The sequence below is a fragment of the Triticum dicoccoides genome, chromosome 7A (assembly GCF_002162155.2).
Source record: "Triticum dicoccoides isolate Atlit2015 ecotype Zavitan chromosome 7A, WEW_v2.0, whole genome shotgun sequence".
Classification (NCBI taxonomy): Eukaryota; Viridiplantae; Streptophyta; class Magnoliopsida; order Poales; family Poaceae; genus Triticum; species Triticum dicoccoides.
Genome location: NC_041392.1, coordinates 61,820,855 through 61,833,549, shown reverse-complemented (window position 1 = coordinate 61,833,549; position 12,695 = coordinate 61,820,855).

Genomic DNA, 12,695 nt, shown 5'->3' with positions numbered 1-12,695 from the left:
GGGGGGGGTGCAGGTTGAAGATGAACTGCAGGCCCTCCCTAAACTACATGTCAAGTGCCTCTCTACTACCATTGCGTTCAGTTTCGATAGTAGCATTCAGATTCCATAGTAAATTTCAGTTTCGACAATTAAGTTCAGAGTCAACAGTTTTTACCTCATCTGTTGTAGTCGGGTGGTTTTTGGTGATGTTAATTTTACACCTATTTTACATCATCTATTGGAGATGCTATTAGAATCCCACTTGAGATTGACGATGCTTGTCTTGTGCTGCTTCAGCCTTGACGTCTTACGGCTCACCGGAGCTGCTCCAACGACAGAACGATCCGTCACAACAGAGCAGTGCCCTGGACGCCATCTACAGATTCCTTAGATCTTCCTCCACACCTCCGACAACCACCTCTGCCTCAACTGCTTCAGCGACCAACCCGATGATGCTGAGGTCGACACGGCTACGGCAAAGAGGTTATACACTTGTTGCATCACTTATTACTATACATTCACATCGATCCATTAGGGCTATTTTGGTTCAACGTAAAAACATCGATCCACTGGTTGTTACCATCACTCTAAATTTCTGCATGCTCTCCTTACATAATCTCACCATATTTTTTCGTATGCATGTCAGATATTGTACACTGTCATGCTGAACATGTAGAGAAAAAGAGAAGAGTTTTGCACGGCAATACAATGTCATGCAGACATCACTCCATGGTGGGTTCAATGGCAACCCCCCCCACCCCTCTCTAGATTGTAATCCAGAGGAAGATATCTGTTCTGAGGCAGATTCGGATGCCGCTGACCACTCCTATTTACCCCCAAGGTGTTTGCTCTACCTTGGCATGATGATGTTAGTCATATCATGCATATGTTGCCTTGCAATCCCTACTTTTGACATCATATATGTCATCTGCTTACTTTAGACATGTTCTGTAATGCCACCAGTTTAGTTTCTATATCATATATGGGAATTATGCAGTCTCATGTCTTTTAGCCAGCCATAATATATGTGAAATGTGCAATGCCATCCTGTTTAACCAGGCATCATATATTTGAATGATATCTTGCCCATCCTTTTCTTCATTACATTTCCATTTGTCGACAATGTTTGTACATTAAACTACTCTTCCTGTGAATCAGCCATTTGGGTGGGAGATGGAAAAATCTAGAGTGAAAACAAGGCCTTCAGAGCAAACAGTGCTACCTGTCGAAGCAGATCTCTTGTTGGGTCCCGATAGCTCCTCAAAGATGGATTCAGAGACAGATGACTAGTCCTATTCCCCCACTGAGGTGTATGCTCTAACTTGGCACGGTTATACTGCTCATATCATGCATACGGTGTCTTGCATTGCATAGTTTAGACATCATATACACAATATTCAACATCATGTTCTTAGTTCAGACATCATATCGAATGCCCTCTATTCAGCATATAAATCACATATGTGAATTAAATGATGCGATCCTGATTACTTAGATAACATGTAGGTGAATTATGTCATGCGATCCTGTTTAGTTATTCATCATATCTTTGAATTATGTTATGCTATGCTATCCAGTTTAGATAGACATCATATATGTGAAATTATGTCATGCTATCCGTTTTAGTTAAACAATATACATGTCAACTATTTCATGCCCTCTTTTTTCCACACTATCTATTGCATCTGTCTCTCATACAATGTCTGTACATTCAACTATGTTTCCTGTTTATCTGCCATTTGAATTGGAGCGGGTGATGCCAGTATCTAGCAGACTAAAAACACGGTCCTCAAATAAAACAGTGCTACCTCTTGGTGGAGATATCACCCCAGTTGTACATGCACAAGAACCAGCCCTACCACACATAACCCAAACTCTCGCAGATTGTACCCCTACTACGATGGACAGAGAACCAGCTTCACCCAATCTAACCCCAACCCTAGCCGATAGTAACCCAGTTCCTGTTGACACAGCACCATATCCACCACAGAGCTCCCAAACAAGAGCAGTTAGTAAGGCAGCTCCAGTGCCCATAGGGCCAGTACTATCACGGCGAACCCCAACTCCACCAGTTAGTATGCCTATTCCTGTGGAGGAAGCACAACCAGCTAGTCGTAGTTTAGCATCTATCGCATTTGATGTTGTTAAATCGTATGTGCGTATCTTCCCATCTTGGAAATATTATACTGAAGATGAAGGAAAATGCTAGTTGCAGGTGTTTGTCCAGGATTTATGTGTAAGTAATGTTATTCATGGCAATTACTTTGCTTCGTCCCATACATCCTACCTCCATGATGGTTATAATACAGCAAATTTCCCCATTTTTCTCTATAGAGAAGGACCGATTTGGAAACTCAGGATGAGGTAACCTGTGCTAATACCTCTGCTATCTTCAAAAATGCTTGGTGGCAGTATCGGAATTACCTGAAGAAAATGTACTTCACCGGCAAAGAAACTCAACAAATTCCCTTACGTTCTCCTGAGACACATTTACTGGATGATGACTGGGAATGCCTTGTTCTGTACTGGTCCCGAACCAAGAATGTGGTAAGGTCTATGAGCTCATTTTCTATTTTTAAGTATTATATTCTTGCGCCTTATTGTACTCTGTTCATGTAGAACAAGTGCCTAAACTTGAAGAACAACTGTTCTTATTTAAGATTCCATTGCTACCATAGGACATAGATATATGTTTGTTTGATGCTTTTATTATGTACTAGTACTTGGCAATAGAAGACTTGGTAGTTTAATCCTGTCCACCTTACTAATGAACTGGTTCACCGAAATGAGTTTCATATACTAGTACATGCTAAACTTGTTATGTGTCTGCTTGTTTCTTCTTTTAGAATGCTGACAGAATATTGGGGAAGAGTGCCTTCTTAAGCAACGGTAAAGGAAGTAATGCAGATAAGGTTCAGGATAGTGCCACATCCTGTCTTGGTTTAGTGTTGGAGTTTCTGGCCACTACCGCTTGCATAAGCTATTCAAACTCACTGTCTGAATCAGTTCGGTTTCTTGAGTCTCAACTACAGGCTGAAAGACATTGATCAGCTGTGCTGCGACAAGAAGCAGAAGGACTGCGGAAGTCCCTGGAGCATTCAAATGCATACTTTCTGGTGCAACAGCAAGCGTTGTAGGATTTTAGCGCCAAACAGGACAAAGCTAATCAGCTTGCTAAGCTTATTGCCAGCATGGTGGATACCCAGGATAATGTTTCTTGAGCTCTTCTAAAGTTGTTTCAGTTATGCTCTTGTTTTGCTGCCGCGTTTATTTGCACTGGTGGCCAATTTTGACGGCCAGTGTATATGATATGCTGCTTTGATCCCTATATTTGCACTAGTGGCGAACTTTGATGCCCAGTGGATGTAATATGTGTAATAGCCGTGATAGCCTAACGTTAGTTGCTTGCTTATTTATTTCCTTGTTGTCTTGTTTATTTGTTTGCTTGTAGTCATTGCAGTTTCTTTTCCGCGGTTAACTAGTGGGTACAATAACCTATTTTTTAAAACTAGGCGACAATAACCATGGGCTAATATTTACTGTAATGACACTGGGCCTCCTACGGGCCGTAAAAACAGTGGGCCTTCTACGGGCCGTAGAAACAGCAGGCCTTCTACGGGCCATAAAAACAATGGGCCTTCTATGGGCCGTATCATCAATGGGCCTTATACGGGCCATATGATCGATTGGCCAAACATGGGCCAATAACAGGTCGCATTATGGCCGTAAACGGGCTAGAGTTGGAATCGTCCAATCATGGGCCGACCGTAACGGGCCATCGTTAATAGGCCGTATTTGATGACGCTATGAAAATGGCCCAACGTATTAACGGACCACAAATGGGCCGACTGTAACCACGGGCTGAATTTGGCCCACAAGCAGAAAATGACAGTAACGGGCCGTAAGTAAACAAATGCTGGAACTGAACCCAAGAATAAATGGGCTCTGAGAAGGCCGAAAGATAACATGGTCTGGAAACGGCCCAACGGAATAACGAGCCGTTAATGGGTATAAAGTGATACATTGTTCATTATGGGCCAATTTCACCACGGGCCGTTAATGGGTGTAAGGTGATACACTATTCATTACGGGCCAGTTTCACCACGGGCTGTTAATAGGCCAAGATTTACATAGGGCCTCATATGGGCCGAAAGACGTCATGGGCCATACATGGGCCAGAAGTGAAAACGGGTTGGAATCATATTGGATGGCCCAGATGACGCTACTGGGCCTAATCCGGATAGGGCGTAACGGGCCTTCGGTTAGCGGGCTGTAAGTGGGCTATATGCGCACAGGCCGTTAACAGGCTTTCCATGGGCCGGCCCGCCACCTTTTGACCAAGTCAAACGGGCTGGCCTTTTCACAGGTTTGGGCCTCTGTTGGGCCGTGCCACGTGTCAACGTATCATAGGCGCCTTCCGTCCAATGAGTGGTTGACATCTGTCCCAACGATGAGCCGACACGTGTTTCCTCCAGCCAATGATGATTTTACACGTGGAAAATCCCCATTGGTCGGGGCTGTTAATGGGTTATCGGATCCAAAACCCGAACCGATGTTACATTTGCTACCGTTACCACTACTATCATATTACTTTGCTACTAAATACCTTGCTGCAGATATTAAGTTTTCAGGTGTGGTTGAACCGAGAACTCAGCTGCTAATACTTGAGAATATTCTTTGCCTCCCCTTGTGTCGAATCAATAAATTTGGGTTGAATACTCTACGCTCGATAACTGTTGCGGTCCCCTATGCTTGTGGGTTATCAGTGGGCTCCAAAAACAAACTCTCAACGGCAAATATTCAGTGTATGCGAGATTACCGTCCTATCCCCAACCGGCTAATATTGTTGTGATGTAGGAAATTTAAAACAGGGGCTAAGTTTGTAAATTTCCACGCGTTTGAGACAAGCGTGCCCTGAAGACATGGTTCCCCCCTTCCTCTCCACCTCTAGTTCCCCATTCGTACTCCGTGGGCACCAAAACACCCTCTCCACCCTAGCCTCCTCTGTCTGCCACCCCATCCACGGCCGTCCTCCTCCGCCATGCCAGAGTTGATACCTCGATGCCTCCGTCCATTACAAGAGATCGACCTCTCTCATCCACGGCTTCGGACCGGGATCCTTCCATCCCATCCTCTCGCTTCATCCACGCCGTCGTCCACCTTGCCGGCGCCGCTCCTATGACCGTCTCATCCACCGCGCCTCGTAGCCACCGTCTACCCTCCTGGATCTTCTTCAATGCTGCCGACAGCTATCGCTACTGCAACACCGTCAAATTCTCAGCAGATGCAAACACGGCGCCGTACCAGAGGCGGTACTCTTTCATATCTGCTCAACTTATTTATCGCAGCAAGAAAATAGATCGCCACTGCTTTACTCTGATTTCTTGTCCATCACTTACTTGCTAGTTGAACACAAACATTGGTTTATGGTTTGCACCTTTGTCCGGTTTGCACCTTCAGATCCGCCATGGCACGCTCAACACTATACTCCTAATGTTTATGGTTTTCCCTCTTTATATTCCACACTAGTTAAATCATAGTAGACTAAATTTCAAAACTGTGCCAGTCAATTTTTTAGAGCTCGCCGGAGTTCGCCGGTGCATACGAAGGGGCTCGGGTGGGGACAGTGGTTGTGGGGGGGCGGTGGTGGGGCCTTGCCGAACGAATAAAACTCGACGCGGGTGGTGGCGGTGGCGGGGATGTGGGTGGTGGAGGAACACAGGCGGTGGGGGCCGGTGGTCCGGCCGGCGGCCCGTGCGGTGTTCTATATGGGAAGAATCAGAGACGAGGAAGAAGATGGGTTAGGCGATGTAGGATCTTCATCCAACCGCCGGAAATGGTCGACTGACCCAAATGACAAAAGTCACGTGACTTTCATGCAGACATGCCTTTATATTCAGTACCATCATCGTACCTGCTTAGTATTGCTCCTGAATCCATCAAGCTAAACAATGTGCCACTCATAATTCCAAACTTGTTGCTCAAGTATGAATATGATATTATGCTGATATTACTAAAAGAGATAACATTTAATTGGTCAGCTAATGTTCCTACTTTACTTTCGAAAAAGCACGTGCACCACATATAGAGAGACAGCAGGGAGTTGCTTTCTTAATGCGCTCTGGTTCATCATGTGTGGGCACTGCGCAACGAACATTTTATTATGCAAAATCTGCTTGCTCTTCTTTAGCATAATTCCTCTTCCGTTCTTCTTTAATAAGTGCTCTCTCTGTTCCTAAATACAAGTCATTGTATAGATTCCACCATGGACTACATATGGAGCAAAATTAGTGAATCTACACTCTAAAATGTATCTGGATACATCTGTATGTGATCCATAGTGGAAATCTCTACCAAGACTTATATTTTGGAACGGAGGGAGTATGATAGTAGTACAGTATGTTCCTTGTAGTGAAGATGAGCAGGGACATTTGCAGTGTAGAGGTCTATACGATCGGTTGTGATGGACACGTTGAACTCTTCGGGCCTCTTTGATTCGTAGGATTTTGTATACATGGGAATAGGATTTGTAGTGGCCTGCCCACTCGAATCCTATAAGAATAGCAAGGAAATGGGGGAGTTGTGTCGCCTTTGAGAGTTACACAGATATTAACAGTACCACACCTTCAGTTGAAGAGAGTTGGTATCCGAAGCCTTTCTAGCCATACCGGCAATACTAGCACATATATTCCAGCAAGTTCCACTTTGCTGATTTTACTTTGATGCTTACGGTTTTCCCGTTATATCTACACTATGATCTATGTAGCTGCTTTGTGTCGCACTAGCAGCAGTCCGCTCTTGAAGCTAAACACCGCAATGACTTACAGAATTGGCACCAAAGCATTGAGTGCCATTATGGATGCAATGAAACTCATACGCTCCTCACATGTTGATTCTTGTTCAGAATATGATCCTAATGACTATTCTAACCTCGAGGAGTCAAAGGCAGATGGCCTGTCCTGTTCACCCATCAAGGTGCCTGTTCTAATATGGCACGGTTTTATTGACTGCGTGTATCTTGCATATGTTGTCTTGCATTTCTTCTACTTTGTTGCACCGCCATCTGCTTAGTTTACTCATCATATATGTGGAGATGCCATGCCCATCCATTATCAATACATATTCCATTTGTCATCATACCATGTTTTTCCACTCAAATGTTGTTCTTGTGCATCAGACATGAAAAAGGAAGAGGGTGATTGCCGAACCTGAAGGAGCACCAGCAAAGTCTTTGAAAAACGTGGTGGTGTCGGAGAAATCAGAAAGCACCCCATTATATTGGTTGTACAACCAGTGACACAAAACGTAGGACCTACTCCAGCAGACTATACCCATACTTCACTGGCCACACCACTAGCCCCACCACACATGACCTGCACTCCAGCAAAAGGTATACTGATTTCAGTTGCCATAGCACTTGCCGTACCACAGAAAAATCCCACTCCAGCAAAAAGTACAGCAAGTCCATCGGCCGAAGACCTATCCCAACTGCAGAGACGGCCAATTCCTGCAAATTGGAACCCCATTCCAGTTATTCCCAGTTTAAAAGACAATGCTTTCAATGTTGTTAGGGACTACGTGCATATATTCCCATCATGGGAAGATTATAGTGAAGACAAACACCATTTTCACATCTTCCTTTCCAACTTACGTGTAAGTGCTATTATTCGTGTTTATTATTTTCATGTTTTCTACTTATTGAACACATCAATGATTTTCATTACATTGTTGTAAGTGGGCGAGGGTCAATCTGGATAGTCATGACGAGCAAAGCTTCCTTGTGCTTTTCAAGGAAGCATTGCAGCAGTATCGGTGTTACCTGAGGAAATCACACTTTGATGGCAAGTCTATAAACGAATTTCCGGTGAGGTCTCCTGTGCTAAATTTAGAAGACATTGAATAGAAAAACCTTGTTATGCACTGGCCTCGTTTCCAGGATGAGGTACTGTCTATGAAATCACATGACAATTTGAACTTCTACTTTTCCGCATGTGCCTTATAGATCTTTTTTGCAGGAAATCTGCTCGAAGAAGAATTCCAGTTTGAAAAGAACGACAGGATATCGCAAATATGCTGCCCTTTTCTTTACTCTTGTTAGTACATGTTGTCTTGTATCACTATGACGAAAAAGAGGTGACCGGACTGCAAACATGCATCCAGTCCCTGGTGAACAAGCCAGTCCGGCTTGTTAATGTAATCCAGGTTATGCCCGTCCGCCGGATCCTCCCGTGCCAACAACGGGATTTTAATCTGTGGGAGTTTGACCCGGCGCAGCAGCAAACCCTCAGCAGGCTTTTTGACACGACGTACGAAGACGCTTGAAAGATGCTATTCAAGGGCGCCGAGGCTCCCGCATCCGCTTCCGAGTACCGCGGATACAGCTCGCAGCGTCACGCTACCGAGGTATGCCATCTACACCTTTTACAGGACGTTAAGCTTTTTTCATAGTTTGACTCTATGCGGGATTTAAACTCCCTTACCTTTGACAGGCTTGGCGGGCGATATCCGGACCGATTAACTATCCGCCTCCGCTGCCCGAAGACCCAGCCCCAGCTCTACTAGCGAAGCTGCTGGTTCCGGCGCCTTATGTGGTGCCGGAGAAGAAGGCTAAGAAGAAGAAGACCACGGGGACTCGAAAGAGTGCCCGCAACATGGTGGTGTCGGACTCGTCATCTGACGAGTCTGAGACGCCCTCCTCCCGCGAAAACGAGGAGGGGGCGGAAGAAAATTCTCCCCCCCAGCGGAGGGAGGAGAGAAGAGCAAGGCCGCCCCAACGGGGGAGGCCGAGGGGTCTAGGAAAAGGAAGACCCCTCCGCCGGACTACGCCCCCAACGCCGAAGAGGGCAAAGAGCAGTGGCCAAACAGGGCCAAGCGTCCGGCAAAATCGTAAGTTTGGATATCAGAATAACTCATGATGTTCCTTTGTTGCACAGCTTTCCCTAATGTCGAATGTAATTGTGCAGTCCGCCCCGGGCCAAATTCGACGAATCGTCGGGCGGCTCCCTGGACTCATCGGACGTGAACTCAGTTCCGCCCGCTGTCTCCCCCCGCACTGCAGACGACGCCGAAGTGGCGTCGCGACAAGCTCCGGGGCAGGAGGAGGTGGTACCAGAGGAGCCGCAAGGAAATCTCCCGGGCTCCAGGAGTGAAGGGGATAAGGCCCCCTAGGGCTCCAAGTCCGGCTTTGTGCCGGACACCGCGCCGGAAGCTTCCACAGTTCGAGACCGCGGCAGGCGAACTCCTTCCAAGAGGAGCAAGCCTTCTAAGCCGGCGGCCTCCATCCAACCGGAGGTGCCGGATAATCTGCTGGAGGTGCTCGACGGCGCCTCCATCGACGAGGGGCACCGTACTATTATGAGTACGGTGATCCAGAAGGTTCAGTCCGTCAAGAGCGGACTGACTAAAGCTTGCGCTAGCCTTCTAACAGGCTTCGAGGTAAGTAAAAATATGTAAGAATATTACCGCATAGACAGTAGCCCCTGATGCTCTGTTTGGCGTTCGGAAAGAAAAGCCGAATAGAGGATCTTTTAAATATCGCAGGAGTCTAACAAAAAAGAGTCAATACGCGTATGCAGGCTTCGCTGCTATCCACCGCCGCACTGACTGCGGAGGTGGGTGTCCTGAAGCGGGACCTCGAGCGGACCGAGCAAGAGCTCGGCCTTGCCAAGCGGCGGCTCGAGGAGGAAGAAGGTAAGAAATACCTTACACAAAAAGTGCCTATAAAAAGGCTTGATTGCCAAAAAAAAGAGTAACAGGATTGTACTGCTTATAGTAGGGGCCACGACTGAGGTGGCGACCCTTAAGCAGGCGCTGTCTGAGGCCGAAAAGAAAACGGCCGTAGAGCGCGCTGAGCGAGACAGACTTGGGGCTCAGGTCGGCGAGGTGCAGCAAGAGCTTCAGGCTCTCATGAAAAAACATGAGAGTTTGGAGCTGGAGTCGAAGGCGCAAGCATCCGAGCTTGCAACGGCCCTAGAGGCTGCCAAGTCTGCCAAGGCCGAAGCCCAAAAGGCCCTCCAAGAGTTGGAGGAGATGAGGAAGATAGCAGCGGGTAAGGCATTCTTTATGCAAAGCAGAAATATAAAAGTGAACTACCTGTTACTTACCCGAATCCGGAGCTCTCCAGGGGCATTCACAGATCTTCCTTGCAGCGTATCCGATGCCGCCGCATTCTACCGAGCTAAAGAGGGTAGCTCGACGGAGAAGGTGTTCTGGTCTCAGTATTCTAAGGCCGGACACCCTGTGCCCTTGAGCGACCAGCTGAAACAGCTGGTCGAGCTCCACAAGGCGGCCGAGCAGGCCATGAAGGGCTTCATAGTTCGGCTGTGGTTCGGAGAGGCCCTTCCTGGGAGCTATTTCGGGCTAGTGCGGCGGCTGGTGGAGGCTTGTCCGAGGCTTGAGGTTATCAAGCGCTCCGTCTGCATCGAAGGTGCCCGTTGGGCCCTTGCCCGTGCAAAGGTGCACTGGGGTGAGCTGGACGGTGAGAAGCTTGTGAAGGACGGGCCGCCGCCGGGGAAGGAGCATCGCAAGCCCGAGAACTACTACAAGGATGTTCTTGCAGGTGCCCGCCTTGTGGCGGATGAATGTACCAAGGATGTGATATTTGAATGAACTCGCTCATGTTTATCCTGTGCACTGAAAACTTGTTCATATGCGCTAAGCAATGCTTATTGAATTTAAAATATTACTTTCTGTGCGGCCGTTTATCAAAAATTGAGAGATGGCCAGTCGTCGGCTTCTGCCCCCGTGCCACTAGTGCTGGGGTGTTCGGGATAAACCTGAGCACTCTTTTTCCCATACTTGGGTCCTTCGAGGGAGGCGCTCTGCACAACGAACCAGGCAATCGGACTATAATGCTTGAAAACTCTCACTTAGCCATAGAACTCTATAATTTTAAATTTCGGCGAAGCCCCTAGTTCGGAAGACCGAGTTCGTATCCACACCTTGGTCGGACAAAGCCAGCTCCTCGCTTGAAGCGGCATAAGCCTTTAGGGACTTGAAAAACCTCTCGAACAGCGACCGGTCTCTCACCACATCATGACAGTCAGTTTTAGCTTTCTCCACTGAGGTGCTTAACCCAGCTGAACTGGGGCACAATCGCAGTGGTTCTCCTAGTGCTACCTTAGTCGATAGAGCGGAACGTAAGGCACCAAAACATAGGAGCCGGGCAAACCCAACTATTGATCCAAATCATGATTCGGAGCCGATGCATATAGTGCTATAAGTTCGTGGTGCCGCACTTGTGAAAGTGTACGGACTTCTCACACCATTATGAGGGGTACTGAAGCCCCTGGCGTGTTTGCCGTACCATGGTGTACAGGTGCAATCATGTCATTTAATAAACATAAATGTGAAAAGAAGATAATGCAAAAAATAGACAAGAAGCTAAGCATTGTTTATAGAGAGGCTATTTTTCAAAGCCGAACGATACAAATAGTGCGGTAAACAAAAGATATTGGACTATTCAGTATGTCCTGACCAGGGGCAGGCCGCGGAATTGTATTTAAAATAGGTATACCGCTCGTAACAGAGACCACCTGGGAGTTCCATAATGCGACATGGCTTGTCTGCCTCCCTGGATCTTGCATCGTTTGTGCGGCAGTCGAATTGCCGAACAGGTCGTCTGAAATATGGAGTCCTGAAAATAAGAAAAAAATTTAAAAAAGAATCCGGCAGCCCCTAGTACGTTTTAAGCCGTATTTTGGGCGTGCCGTTATTGTGCCCCTTCCCCTGTGCCCATTGTATTTCAAGGGCGTAGTTATGTACGCGAGGTACTGGTTTCGCTATGTCGCGAAAGCTGGGATTGGGGCTGCATTGCTACGCTTGCTTAGAGTGTGCCAGGCGGTCCTGCTGTGGGTTACTCCAGGCGCGCTTGGCAGTGTCTGGCTTTTTAATGGCCGGACTGGAGAATTGCCTGAGAAGGCTACTTTGTACCTCCACTGCGAGAGCCGCCGTATGCTCCTCCGTACGGAGGGAGTGTTCGGTGTTTCCGTTGACCGTAATTACTCCTCGAGGGCTTGGCATCTTGAGCTTGAGATATGCATAGTGCGGCACCACATTGAACTTTGCGAATGTGGTTCGTCCGAGCAGGGCGTGATAGCCACTGCGAAACGGGACTATATCGAAGATTAACTCTTCGCTTTGGAAATTGTCCGGGGATCCGAAGACCACGTCAAGTGTTACTGAGCCTGTACAGTTGGCTTCTACACCTGGTATAATGCCTTTAAAGGTCGTTCTTGTGGGCTTAATCCTTGAGGGACCTATGCCCATTTTCCGCACTGTATCCTGATAAAGCAGGTTCAGGCTACTGCCGCCGTCCATGAGGACTCTTGTGAGATGAAATCCGTCGATGATTGGGTCGAGAACCAATGCGGCGAAGCCGCCATGATGGATTCTAGTGGGATGGTCCCTTCGATCAAAAGTGATCGGGCAGGAGGACCATGGGTTGAACTTTGGGGCGACTGGCTCTATCGCGTATACGTACCGTAGAGCACGCTTCCGCTCCCGCTTGGGAATGTGGGTTGCGTATATCATGTTCACCATCCGCACTTGTGGGGGAAAGCCCTTCTGTCCATCGTTGTTCGGCGGCTTGGGCTCTTCGTCGTCGCTGTGCAGCCCCTTGTCTCTGTTTTCGGCCCTTAACTTGCCCGCCTGCTTGAACACCCAACAATCCCTGTTAGTGTGATTGGCTGGCCTTTCGGGGGTGCCATGTATCTGGC